Here is a 15204-nt window from a genome sequence, read left to right as displayed (position 1 = left end):
TGGTGTTAAACACCCAATCAATGAAGGTGTCTCTATAATTATCTGAATACTACACTGTGAACCGGGTCCTTTCACTTGAACACCTAGAGATCATTAAAGAAGAGACCAGAAGGAAGTTCACAGTAAGAGGAGAAAAGTTGAGGCACTATGATTTTCAGCCCCCATGATCAAAGGATGAGATGTCAAGCTAGTGACAATAAAGGAGCGCTTGTTGGGAGGCAACCCAACCTAAGGTAATCTCTTTTCATAGCTATTTCAATAAAAAGGTTGAGTAGTCTTATCCGTATTGCAAGGAGCTAAGTTTGGTGTTGCACACCAAAACAATTTAAGGGAGAATAAAGAATGCTAAGTTTGTTATTCCACCAAGATCTCATTTGAAAACACATTTTCACCTTCTGCATAAAGAGTTGCTAGTTCCCAGCAATCAGAGAAACTACTTAACCATTGTTTGTTTTCTAGTTTTTAACTTTATGACCTTCAGCAAAGGCAAAAGGGTTCATATGTATACATGTGGTTGACTTAATGCATAAGAAACATTGGCAAGGGACTAAGTTTGGTGTTCACACACCAAAGTAAGTTCAAAAGCCCACAAACAATTCAAGCATGCTAACCATTTGCCTAAGGGCTTGAGAAACAAACAATTTCTAAGGATTATGCAGGAAGACATTCAACCTGTGGAGGGGACCTGCATCATTGTCCAAGGGAAGTACAGCAAAGAGAAATAATAATGACAGAAGAAAAAGCTGAGAGACAGTCCCAACAGGTTGTATTGACACTTAATCCTTGTTGCTGCGAAGTGTTTTAAATGGGGAATCCCTATATGTCTTGCTGAAGTATTCAATTAGGCGTAAGTGGAGATGTTTGCCAAAAATGCTAGCCTGCTTTATGGTTGTCATTCCTCATTAGCTTGAATTTTATTTTGTTTCCCCTGCTGCATGAATAGAAGAAAAATGTTTGAAATAGAAAGTGAATGTTCAATGTTGTAGAAGTTAGAATAAAATTCAGTGGTGGTATTTGTTTGATTCAATGGTTAGCTCAAATAACAAAAGCTGCATAATAACATGTTCTTTGAAGTGTGAATTAGTTTGCTGCTATAAAGTCTATTATTAATGAAAATCTCTTAAGAATGAAGCAAAACAAAAATAAAAATAAAGAAAAGCCAAGAATGGGCAAAGAAACAAACAATAAGGCTAGACACCAATAGCTTGGACCCTTAGACATATGCCTGTGGTGTTTTTGTACTAGGATATGCTTGGACAAGTAGGTTCTGAGGATTATTTTGAAACTTGGCCACTTAGATCAACTGATCTGGGATCGCCAACCAAAAGTCCACTATCAAGAGCAACCTAACTACAAAGCATTTAGTGATCCAAAGAGATGCTGGGCATCAATGTTCCTAGGAAGAAATTGTGAGCCATGTGTCTGTGGTGAGAAAGTGTTGAGCAAAAATTAAGTCAAAAGGCTGCTGCAACACTTGCCACCAAGCTTTCATTAATAAATAAGCTTCCTAAAGCAAAAGAAGGAAAGAAAAAGCTAGCAAGGGATCAATCAAAAAGCAAGACAGTATAGCAGCAACTCTAGTGAATCTTTAAGGAAGCATTTCTTATCTATCAGCAAAGAATAAGTGAGCTACATTTGTCTGCATGAAATCCCATGAACCAAGTTCAATTATCTGCTAAATAAGGACATGCATACTTCTCTGTTTCACTTCACTCTCTCTTATGTTTAGTGCTTGCTCGGGGACAAGCAAGGTTTAAGTTTGGTGTTGTGATGACAAGTCATCTTATGCTAGCTTTTCTAGCATTTTTCACTTGTTTCATTAGGTTTTATGAACTTTCTTGAGTCATAAGTAAGCCATTTGGGTAGAAATTCATGTATGCCTATATTCATTCAACCATGAGTAATTTGATGCAATTTCATGAGGTTTTATGCTATGATTACTTATATGCTGAGAATAATAAGAAGTCTCATGATTTTAGCATAGCTTTGATACATTTGTTGGTTGATGATAGGTGAAGAAAGGCATGGAGGAAGGTTGAAGAAAAAAAGCATGGAGAGGATGGAGACTTAGAGAAGAGAAATAGAACACAAACTGGCTGAAGCTCACGTTTGAGATGGTATTGGGGGTCCAACGTTAACCCTAATGTAGTGAGAAAATGATCAATTCTGGTGCCAAAGGATTTTTGAGGTGCGCGTATGCGTACATGCCACGTACACGCAAAAATAGCAAATTTTGGCATCCACGCGGAAGCGTGCAGCACGCGTACACGTAAATGAGTGTTTTTGACTCATTTGCGCGGAAGCGCACGGTACGCGTATGTGCCACAACAGAACGTTAGGGGTCCAACGTTACCTCAAATGCTACCTCCAACGTCCGCAACACTTAGCCCAAAATTGAAATTGTAAAAATTGGAATCGACGCGCACGCGTCAATGCCGTGTACACGTGAATGGGAAAAAATAAATACACGCGGAAGCGCACAGTACGCGTATGTGTGGGTTTGCTGACGTTGGCCCTCCAACGTTGAATCAAATGCCAATGATAGCAAGCTTTCTGGTTTTCGCTGATCTGATTCAAAGTGGTATTTGGGTCAACGTTGACCCTTCAATGTTGACACAAACTTGAAGAATCAGTATTCAAATTTTGCACAGATCTCTTCTCAACAAAAGGGCAACCAATTGGAACGATCCTCAACCCAATTCCATCAAGGCTAAAAGCCCACTTCAAGGCTTAAAGATCAAAAATAGAAAGTGTATAAATAGGAGTTAGTTTGATTTAGAGAGGACCTTCTTTCATTTTTTTAGTTTTACTTTTAGCTCATTTTAGTTTTCACTTGAATTTGGGAAATTGGGATTGAGATCTGGGTTTTTTTTTTTTCATTGTTCTTGCTTCTACATTTCTTATTTTCTGCTTTAAATTTTGGATCGAGATTGAAGGAATTCTATTTCAAATCTTGATCTGAAATCTCTTTGTCCTTCTTCTGCACAATCTTAGTGAATTGATAATTAAATCTGAGTTTTCTTTACTGCTTTCATCTTCTTTACTTCTTCTGTAGTTGTTCTCTGTTGGATCAAGGAAGGAATTGAGATCTAGACTTGTTCTCTAGTCTCATTCAACCCCTGAGATCTTCAACTTCTCTTTTAGTTATTGCAATTGAACTGAATTTACTTTCTGTTTTGCTTCTTCAAGCAATTCTTCTTTTCTGTTTAGATCTGCTGCATTTTAATTCATCCTTTACTTCTCTGTTGATTGTCATTTACTTTCTCTTGTTTAATTTCTGAAATCCCAGCTCCCAAAGCCCTTTATGATTCAAGCAATTTACATTTCTTGCACTTTAAGGTTCAGCTATTTACATTTCTTGCAATCTAAGCTTCTATCATTTATATTACTTGAACTTTAAGATTAAGCTTCTTTACTTCCTTTGCCCTTTAGTTTACAGTCAATTATCCCTCTCTCTTTAAATTTCATGCAATTTAGCTTCTATTGGATACAAATCACTCAAATCAACACTTGTTTGCTTGACTAAATCAACCACCCAACTAAAATTGCTCAATCCTTCAATCCCTGTGGGATCGACCTCACTCATGTGAGTTATTATTACTTGATACGACCCGGTACACTTGCCGGTGAGTTTCGTGTTGGATCGTTTTCCACACATTAGTGCAACTCTCTGTTCCATTGGAGGGGGAAAAAATTTGCAAGCGACGCGTACGCGTTGTTCACGCCCACGCGTGGTGTGCTAAAAGGAAAGTGACGCGTACGTATCATGGATGCGTACGCGTGGACCAATTTGTGCCTATCTCACACCAGCCGCATGATTCCAGCCCAACTTTGACGCGTACGTGTGGACCAATTTGTGCCTATCGCACACCAGCCGCATGATTCCAGCCCAACTTTCTGGTCGTTGGATGCAGACGCCGATTCGGAATCGACGCCCGCGCATGGCCTATGCGCACGCGTGGTGTGTTTTTTTTTCCTTTTATGCAGTATGCATAATGCAATGCAGATGATGATGCATGAGCTATAATTTCTAAATTATGACGAGTAAGCATAAAATAAAACAGAACTAAAGGTGAAAAGGGACGATCATACCATGGTAGGTTGTCTTCCACCTAGCACTTTTAGTTATTGTCCTTAAGTTGGACATTGGATGAGCTCCCTGTCATAGCGGCTTATGCTTGAACTCATCCAGGAATCTCGACCAACTTTTGTACTTCCAGCAACCTCTGGGGTCCCAAATCAGACGCAGGAAGTCCTCAAGCAAATTGAAGCAAGTAATACGACCCCAAGAGTGTGGAGTGCCAGAGTGAATTCCGGGATCCCAAACCTTGCTTTTGCACCCATCTTTGAATTGATCTTCAATATTCCAACTGGGTGGCAAGAGAGTTGAATCCTCATCAGAATGTCCAAACAACCTTCTAAACCATGCATTCGAGCTCTGCACCAACCCGTGTATCTCAACTTGGAGCATACAACCATCTTGAACCTTGCATGATAACTCCTGCCACTGACCATCTCTCTCTTGCTCTTAAAGCCACAAAGAGTGGTAAGCTGACCATCCGTTTCAAGTAACCCGTATTCAAGTGGGAAAGCAAAGGTTGAAGATAAGAACTTTACCCACTTGAATGTTGTATTAGATGGCAATGGTTTCGGGAGAGTTGTTTTTAATGGTCTTGTTAGTTCTATTCCTTTATGTTCTTCCTTGAATTCTTTCACCTCTTTGCAAACCTCTTCAACTTCAACCGCAACCTCATCAAATTCTTCTGATTCTTTCCCGTCACTCAGTTCATAAGTTAGAGTTTGAGAAATGTCTACCTCTGCATCAAATTCAAATTCACTTGGGGAAGATTCTTCAAACTCAAAGGGTTCAATAGCGGACGCAGAGTCATAACAAGAGGGGTCTAATTCGTGATCATCATCTTCAAGGGAACCCGCCTCTTGAATTATTTCGTCCAATTCTTCATAAGGAACATGCCTTGGAGGTTGTGCACGATCCTCCTCAACATTAATTTCAAGCTTATTAGAAGAATACTCTGCAACTCTAGATTCCCATGGAGGTTCAGCATCTCCTAAGTTTTCGACCACCTCTTCCTCTACAACAATTATAGCTTCCTCCAGCTACTCCAACACAAAGTCATGCTACTCACTGTCCACTAGAGTTTCTAGCTTCTCCTTTATGCTGGGTTCTTTAGTAGACTCTCCACGTGATGCCGTGGGGGTACCTTGAGTGTCCAAACGTTAGGAAACTAATCGACTTATTGCTTGCTCCAGCTGATAAAGAGTTGCATGAAATCGATCCACTGTTTCCTTGAGACGATCCCCTGATTCTTGTTCTGCTTGGATTGCGCGATCAGGATCATATGGCTCGTGGATTGATGGATATGGACATGGTGTATATGGAGGTGGTGGTTCTTAGGAATAATTAGGTTGAAATCGGGATGATTCTGGATATGATTCATATGGCTCATAAGGTGGGTGGCATGGTGGGTACGGGTTAGGATCATATGAGGGTATTTGATGGTAAGGGGCTTGTGAGTATGATGGTTCAAAGCTATGCTGTGAAGAGAGTTCATAGGTATATAGTGGTACCTGCTGGTAACTACAAGGGGGTCCACCATATCTATCGTTTCGGTGCGCACCCTAGAATGGTTCTTGACTATAGTAATATGGTGGAGGTTGGTTGTCACGAAGAGGTCCACCATAACTATTGTCTTGGATTGCATCGTAATATGGTTGTTGGTCATAGTGCATTAGAGGGGGTTGTTGCCAAGAGGATTGATCAAATCCTTGTGGCTCCTCCCATCTTTGATTGTCCCAACCTCGATGCATGTTTACATTATAGGCTTCATTCCCTGCAACATAATTTGAACTAAACTCATAGCCAAAGGGGTGAGGGTTCATAGTAGAAAAAAAAACAAAAACTAATAAAGATACGCAACTAAGTCCTAAAACTAACAAACGAGTAAAAGAAAAATATTTACAATATCCAATAATAAGGCACACGTTTGCAATTCTCCGGCAACGGTGCCTTTTTGACGAGTGGGTTTCTCGCACGGTCTAGAATTTTACTAACAAATCCTCGTTGAAAGTATAGCTTCTAGACCGACAAAGAATCTTTTTCGTGCAAAAGTTTGGTTGTCACAAGTAACAAACCCCTAATAAAATTGATAACCGAAATATTTAAACCTCGGGTCGTCTCTTAAGAAACTAGTTATCCTTATCAATTGTGATGAGAATTGTCCGTTGCTCCCACTAGGTCAACTTCTAACTATGAAGGTAAGTCAAGTGGATAAATCAATATGAATCCTCAAGTCCTAGTCAACTCCCAAGGAAAGACTAGAGTTAGTGGAATTCAAATCAACTAGCAAACATAACAAGTATCTATCAACAAAGGAGTTTGATAACTCAAGCGTCACCAATTACTCAACCAAAGCCAAATAGGGTGAAAGTCTAAATTAAAACCCTCCCAAGCATTTTATCAAACACTTGGAGGGCATAACACCAAAATAGTAGTGAAGGAATAGGAGATAATAACATCCAAATAACCAATCTCAAATATCAGCAACATAGATCAAAAGAGAGCAATCCTAAATATGAAATACCTCAAGTTATATTAAATAGAAAATCCAATCACAAAAGGAATGTGTAGATCAAAGTATTAGAATCAATAAGAGTAGAAGAGAATTAAGTCAAAGAACATTAAACCTGGGATTGAGAAGAGATAATCCTAAATCCTAAAGAAATCCTAAATCCTAAACCCTAAGAGAGAGAAGAGAGCCTCTCTTTCTAAAACTACATCTAAAACCTAAAATTATGTGAATGTGTAGTGAATGAATTGTCCCCTCCATTTTGCCTCACTCTCAGCCTCTAATCTGTGTTTTCTAGGCCTGGAGTTGGGCCAAAAGGAGCCCAAAAATCGCTGGGAGCAATTTCTGCAACTTCTGCACATGGCGCACATCATGCGTACGCGTGGGTCACGCGTGCACGTTGTTTGGCGAAATCCCTTATCACATGTACGCGTCAGTCACGCATACGCGTCGCTCCTCTTTTACGTTGGTTATACGTACGCGTCATCTATGCGTACGCGTCATGTCCCGCTGGTCAGCTTCATTCTTCCTTTGTGTTCCTTCCATTTTTATAGGCTTCCTCTCCATTCTCCAAGCCATTCTTGCCCTATAAAGCCTGAAACACATTAACATACAGATCACGGCATCGAATGGTATATAGAGAAGTTAAAATTTGACAATTTAAAAGTTCTGGAAGCGAGTTTTCAATCATGTGAATTTTATGAATAAGTGTAGGAATAATCTGATAAATTCCACTCAATTTAGCACAAAATAAATTATAAAATAGTGGTATATCACACACCCAACATTCAAGTGGCACGCCTAGTGTGGAGGATGGATACTGGTGTGCCACGCCTTCGTCGCCAAGTGGCACGCCCTTTTGGTTGGCTTCTTAACTTCCTTTCTGGAAAATATAACCAGCGTGCCACGCCCATCATCTTGCCTTGGTTCCAGTAGCTGGCGTGCCACGCCCAATATTCAAGTGGCACGCCATAGTGAGATTCTTGAGCTGGCGTGCCACGCCTTCGACACCAAGTGGCATGCCCAGCCCTTTCTTTGGCTTCCTTGTGTATTGGCGAGCCATGCCTGGTTGCTCAAGTGGCACACCTAAGTGGGGATGAGAGCTTGACGTGCCACGCCTTCAATCTCAAGTGGCACGCCCAGGCATTTTTAGCCTTCACTTCTCCTCTGGAATCTTGTACTAGGATGCCACGCAATGTTACTCAAGTGGCACGCCCATTCATTTATTGGTTCCTCAAGCTTGGCATGCCACGCCAGACTCCTCAAGTGGCATGCCCAAGTGACTTTTGAAGCTGGCGTGCCACGCCTTCGATACCAAGTTGCACGCCCTATAGTAAGTGATGGGCTAGTCATGCCACACTCAACTTGGCATGCCACGCCCCTTTGATGGCCTTCAATGTTGCTCTCTAGAAAATTGTATTGGCGTGCCACGCCCAGCTTCTGGCATGCCATGCCCATGTAAATGCTTGAGAACCCTTCTGGACTTCAGCACTAGCATGCCATGCCCAGCTCCTGGCGTGCCACGCTAGTGTACTTTTTGTGGCGTTTGCTCCAAATGGCACGCCCATTTTACACGCCCAGCTTGTTTTGTTGTTTTCTTCCCATTTTTGATGTCTTTTTCACCTGAAATTCAGTACAACCTCATTTCAAAGCAATATACTATACTGTCCATCAAATAGTGCATGAATTGCAATGATCAAATGAGATTATGCTCTTTTGTGGTCCTTTTTATGCAAGAAAAAAGGGTAGATGATGCAAGTCATCACAACACCAAACTTAAGCTTTGCTTGTCCCAAGCAAATCAATGTGAGTGGTTTCTATAAGGATTGAGACTTGACCTCGAGTGGACAAAACACATTACTAAGGATAGGAATAAGTGTTTAACATATGCATGCATATTTTGGTTTAAATGCCATAAAGAGCTTCTAAATCCTTGAGAGTTCTTTCAAACATAGGTTTCAGGGGTCCTTTTTATTGATGTCACCTTGAAGTAGTAAGGGTCATTTCATTTTCTTCTTTGGTTGTTCTTTCTCTTCTGTTTATTGACCACGACTCTAAGTGTTTTGTCTCAAGACAACCCTTTAGTCAGGCTTTCAATTAGCACTCCCAAACCAGTTGGCTTTAGGGTACTAGGTGTTGAAACACCTCTAAGAATTTACTTGCCAAGGCCTCTTCTTGACACATCTTCACCACAAGCATCTACTAGGATTTTCAACTCTTTTGAGCTTTTTAATGTTTCTCTTCACCCTAGTAGTTGATGCTCAGAGCCTTGGGTCTGTATTGCTTACTACTTCTTGGTTCTATAGATATTCAAGGAGCACCCCTTATCCTCTATTTGTCATACTTCCTAAGACTAGTTGCCTTTCATGACCTCTTTTCTTTTTATTTCATTCAAGGTTCTACACTTAGTTCCTTGTCCTTTAGTCTGTGAATGATCTCTCTTGGTCTTAGTCTCTTTTACTCTTGTTCTTGCACAACTCACAAACAACTCTTATGGGGACAAACTATTCTTTATTGATGATGAAGAAGAGTTGAAATTAACATTGCATTTTCTTTCTTGTAATTTAAAGGACTCACAAAAGACTTTAGTCACAAACAACTAAGCATGAAACATAAACTATCCTAGCAGTACTATTTATTCTCAACAAAAATTAAAACATAGAGATAAAAACTCAAACATGATTCAGAAATTAGAGAGTGTCAACTATGGGATTTAACAACCTTGAGCAGCTTCAATTCATTGGCCCCTTCCCTTTTTCTTTCTTCTTAGGAGGGGAGGAGTCATCTTCATGCTTTTTGGAGGATCCCTCTTATGCTTTAGTGTCCTTGGGCTTCCAAAATCCTAGCCTTCTCATATAGTTTCTTTCATCATCTTTGTGTTTAGCTAGAATCTCCTCTTGTCTAGCACTCAACTCCTCCATCCATTGCATGAATGTTGGGTATCTGGAGTTAATAGCGGCCACAACATTGCACGAGTGATTCAGCTTCGCTTGTGTGTTGATATCATATTACCTCCTTGAGATAGTCCTAACATCATAGAGGTTTCTGAACTTGGCCAGATTCCTCTGCTGCCATTTGTTTTGCTCCACTATTTTGTTGAGTGCACCTTGCATCTCTCCCCAGTCAAACTGTCCTTGTTGCTCCTTCAGCTGCTCCATACTTTCTTGAATTTGTTGTATGTTCTCACTCACTTGGTTCCATTATTGTTGTTGACTGTCCTTGAATTGATTGACATCTTCCCTCAGATGGTGTAGGTCTCCTCTCATTTGGTGTACATCTCCTTGCAGTTGCTCCCAATTGAATCCTTCAGGAAATTATTGGTATTGTTGATATGGTGGTGGTGGTTGGAGTGCTAGGAATTATGGTTTCTCCTTTGCCTCTTCTTCTTCTTCTTCTTCTTGTGGCATATGAGCATGAGCAGCTCTATGCTCCCTGGCCCTCTGAAGTGGGTTGACAGCCACCAGTTTGGCCATCTTCTTGGCAGTTATGAATTTGTCTTGCTTCACTAGCACTTTATCAATTATCTTCTCAACTCCAGCTTTATCACACATCCTCTGTATGATGTTGGGGAATGCCAACCTTGTGTTATCGCTGGTGCTCTTTAACACTTTGTTGATGTTGTTGGCAATCAACTCCCCAACATTGACATTCTCACCTTTCATGATGCTGTAAATGAGCACAGCTCTCTCTTTGGTCACCTCTGAAGTGTTGGATGTGGGAATTAGGGATCTCCTTACAAATTCCACCCACCTTCTAGCTTGGGGGCTCAAATCCCTTCTTCTCAGTTGGTTGGGTATCCCATCCTTATCGTTTATCCATTGCACATTCAACACACAGATTTCATTGAGGATTTCATCAAATCATATGTCTTGTTGTTTTATTCTTTCCTCATAGCTCCGGTTGGAGGTTCTCTACTTCACCATTAGCATCCTCTCTATGCTAGAGGGGCTATAATCTACAGATTTCCCCCTCACGTAGCTGAGATAACCATAGGGTTGTCCCGGCTGAGGAACGGCATTGGCATAGAAATTCCTCACCAAGCCTTCCACTACCTTTCTTGGTGGGTTGCATAGGATTGCCCAGCCCCTACTATTTATCTCCCTGTTGATCTCAATGTGCTCGTTTCTTCCCAGTTAGAACCCAACCTCTGGGATGATTCTCCTCTCACTCACCTAACCATAGAATTGATTTTGGTTGAATGAGGACAGGAACTTGTACTCATTGAAGGTTGAGCTTGAGGACCCCGAAGTTGGTTCCTTGGTTTTTCTTTTCTTTGATGCTGAAGATTTTGGTGGTGCCATTGGGTTGAGAGAGGTGTTTTAAGGTTTTGAAAAATTTGAGGGATGTTGTAAGGGAAAGCAAGCAAAACAAGGTTTTGCTCCAACACCAAACTTAGAACTTGATTGTCCCAATAAAGAAAAGGGAAAAGAAGTAGGATAAGAAAGTTAAAGGAAAGAGATGAAAAGAAAGAAGAAATTGTGGGGGTCTTTTTGGTATGCCAAGTTGGGATTTGAAGTGTGAGGAGAGGTGGGAAAGTGAGGGGCTTTTATGGGGGATGAAAAGTGTGGTCCGAAGGATGGGAATAAGGTAATTCAATGTTTTCCCACTTAGGGAGTTGCGCCTACCGTGGGAAGAGGCGCTAACCCTTATCCCACTCCGCTCCTTGCATGTGTTGAGTTCCAAGGTGCAAGTACACCTTGACTTCTTTGCTTTATTAGCTATCACTCATGTGGGCCCCTTTTTCTCTCCTGAAAATAAAACTGAACCCCATTAGTAATGACAAAAGTATCCTCCACATTCCTTTTTAATATGAGTGAATGGAATTGCAACTGATGGGTGTCTGATGAGCGGATAATTTATATGCTTTTTGGCTTTGTTTTTAGATAGTTTTTAGTAGGATCTAGCTACTTTTTAGTATATTTTTATTAGTTTTTAAGCAAAATTCACATTTCTAGACTTTACTATGAGTTTGTGTGTTTTCCTGAGATTTCAGGTATTTTCTAGCTAAAATTGAGGGAACTGAGCAAAAATCTGATTCAGAGGCTGAAAAAGGACTGCTGATGTTGTTGGATTCTGACCTTCCTGCACTCAAGGTGGATTTTTTGGAGCTACAGAAACCCAAATGGCACGCTCTCAACTGCGTTGGAATGTAGACATCCAGGGCTTTCCATCAATATGTAATAGTCCATACTTTGCTTGGGTTTTGACAATGCAAACTGGCGTTCAAACACCAACTTCCTGTCCTATTTTGGCGTTAAACGCCAAAAACAAGATAGAAGCTGCAGTTAAACGCCCAAACTGGCATAAAAACTGGCGTTTAACTCCAAGAAAAGTCTCTACACATGAAAGTTTCAATGCTCCACCCAAACACACACCAAGTGGGTCCCAGAAGTGGATTTCTGCACTATTTACTTATCTCTGTAAACTCTAATAACTAGTTTAGTATAAATAGGGCTTTTTACTATTGTATTAGTCGTCTTGGTCATTCTGGTTCCCCCTCTGGGGCCGAAGCCAATGAACACCATTATTACTTATGTATTTTCAACGGTGGAGTTTTTACACACCATAGATTAAGGTGTAGAGCTCTGCTGTTCCTCGAGTATTAATGCAATTACTACTGTTTTCTATTCAATTCATGCTTATTCTTGATCTAAGATATCCATTCGCACACAAGAACATGACGAATGTGATGATTATGTGACACTCATCACCATTCTCAACTTATGAACGCGTGCCTGACAAACACTTCTGTTCTACATGAGAACAAGCTTGAATGCATATCTCTTGGATTCCTGATCCATGCGTTTGATTGCCTCTCCTGACAACAGAGCCTTCAATTCCTTGAGATCAGAGTCTTCGTGGTATAAGCTAGAATTAATTGGCAGCAATCTTGAGATCCGGAAAGTCTAAACTTGTTCTGTGGTATTCCGAGTAGGATCTGGGATGGGATGGCTGTGACGAGCTTCAAACTCATGATTGTTGGGCGTAGTGATAGATGCAAAAGGATCACTGGATCCTATTCCAACACAAGTGAGAACCGATAGATGATTAGCCCTACGTAACCCGTAGCTGGACCATTTTTACTGAGAGGACGGGAGGTAGCCATTGACAACGGTGATACCCGAACATACAGCTTGCCATAGAAAGGAGTATGAAGGATTGGATGAAGGCAGTAGGAAAGTAGAGATTTAGAAGGAATAACGCATCTTCATACGCTTATCTCAAATTTCCACCAATGAGTTACATACGTATCTCTATCTTTATTTTATGTTTATTTATCTTTTAATTATCAAAACTCCATAACCATTTGAATCCACCTGACTGAGATTTACAAGATGACCATAGCTTGCTTCAAGCCGACAATCTCCGTGGGATCGACCCTTACTCACGTAATGTTTATTACGTGGACGACCCAGTGCACTTGCTGGTTAGTTGTGCGAAGTTGTGAAAAAGAGTTGAGATTACAATTGTGCGTACCAAGTTGTTGGTGCCATTGAGATCACAATTTTATGCACCAAGTTTTTGGAGCCGTTGCCGGGGATTGTTCGAGTTTGAACAACTGACGGTTCATCTTGTTGCTTAGATTAGGTAATTTTCTTCTTGTTTCAGCCTTTATTTTATTTTCAAAAAGTTTCCAAAAATCTTTCAAAAATTTTTTCTTCTTTTTCATTTTTCCAAACTAATTTTTGAAAAATTCAAAAAAAAATTTATAAAATCATAAAATCAAAAATATTTTGTGTTTCTTGTTTGAGTCTAGAGTCAACTTTTAAGTTTGGTGTCAATTGCATCTATTTAACTTTCTAAAAATTTTTGAAAACTCATGCATGGTGTCTTCATGATCTTTAAGTTGTTCTTAGTAAGTCTCCTTGCTTGATCTTTATATTTTCTTGTTTTGTGTCCTTAGTTGTTTTTCATATGCACTTTTGAATTCATAGTGTCTAAACATGAAAAATCTCTAAGTTTGGTGTCCTGCATGTTTTTCTTGTCTTGAAAACTTTTCAAAAATAAGTTTTTGATGTTCATCATGATCTTCAAAGTGTTCTTGGTGTTCATCTTGACATTCATAGCGTTCTTGCATGCATCATTTGTTTTAATCCAAAATTTTTATGTATTGAGTCATTTTGTGGTTTTTCTCTTTCCTCATTAAATTCAAAAAATCAAAATAATATCTTTTCCTTATTTCACTCATAAATTTCAAAATCTTTGGGTTGACTTAGTAAAAATTTTTTAAAATAAGTTGTTTCTTGTTAGTCAAGTCAAGATTTTAATTTCAAAAATCCTATCTTTTCAAAACTTTTTTCAAAAATCAAACCTTTTTCATCTTTTCTTTCATGTTTTTTGAAAATTTTAAAATTTTTTTTTCAAAATCTTTTTCTTAATTTCATTTCAAATTTTGAAAAACTTTACTAACAATTAATGTGATTGATTCAAAAATTTCAAGTTTGTTACTTTCTTATTAAGAAAGGTTCAACTTTTAAATTCTAGAATCATATCTTTTAGTTTCTTGTTAGTCAAGTCATTAACTTTAATTTTTAAAATCAAATCTTTCTAAATTTCTTTTTTAAACCTTTTTCAAAATAAATTTCAATTATATCTTTTTAATCATATCTTTTCAATCATATCTTTTCAAACATATCTTTTTCAAATCATATCTTTTTCAAAATCAATTTCAAAATCTTTTCTAACTTCTTATCTTTCCAAAATTGATTTTCAAATCTTTTTCAATTAACTACTTAACTTTTTGTTTGATTTTAAAAATTCTTATCTTTTTCAAAACCACCTAACTAGTTTTCTCTCTCTAATTTTCGAAAATCATTAACTTCGTTTTCAAAATTCTTTTTAATTAACTAATTATTTTAAATTTTAATTTGATTCTATTTCTTCTCTTAATTTTTGAATTCTAACAAAATTTTAAAATAAAACAAAAATATTTTCCTTTTTCTTTTAATTATTTACATAAAGGAATCTCTATACTGTGACATAGAGGATTCCTCTTCCTTTTCTGTTCTCTTCTTTTTCATATGAGCAGGAGCAAGAACAAGAACATTCTCGTTGAAGCAGATCCTGAACTTGAAAGGACTCTGAAGAAGAAGCTAAGAGAAGCTAAAGCACAATAATCCAGAGAAAACCTTACAGAGAATCTCGAAAAAGAAGTAATGGCCGAACCCAACAACAATGCAAGGAAGATGCTTGGTAACTTCACTGCACCAAATTCCAACTTCCATGGAAGAAGCATCTCAATCCCTGCCATTGGATCAAACAATTTTGAGCTAAAGCCTCAATTAGTTTCTCTGATGCAACAGAATTGCAAGTTTCATGGACTTCCATCAGAAGATCATTTTCAGTTCTTAACTGAATTCTTGCAGATCTGTGATACTGTTAAGACCAATGGAGTTGATCCCGAGGTCTATAAGCTTATGCTTTTCCCTTTTGTTGTAAGAGACAGAGCTAGAATATGGTTGGACTCTCAACCTAGAGATAGCCTGAACTCTTGGGATAAGCTGGTCACGACTTTCTTAGCCAAATTCTTTCCTCCTAAAAAGCTGAGCAAGCATAGAGTGGATGTTTAAACCTTCAGGTAGAAAGAAGGTGAATCCCTCTATGAAGCTTGGGAAAG

The sequence above is a fragment of the Arachis duranensis genome, chromosome 3, assembly GCF_000817695.3.
Source record: "Arachis duranensis cultivar V14167 chromosome 3, aradu.V14167.gnm2.J7QH, whole genome shotgun sequence".
NCBI classification, from domain to species: Eukaryota; Viridiplantae; Streptophyta; class Magnoliopsida; order Fabales; family Fabaceae; genus Arachis; species Arachis duranensis.
Note: the sequence above shows the minus strand (reverse complement) of the source record.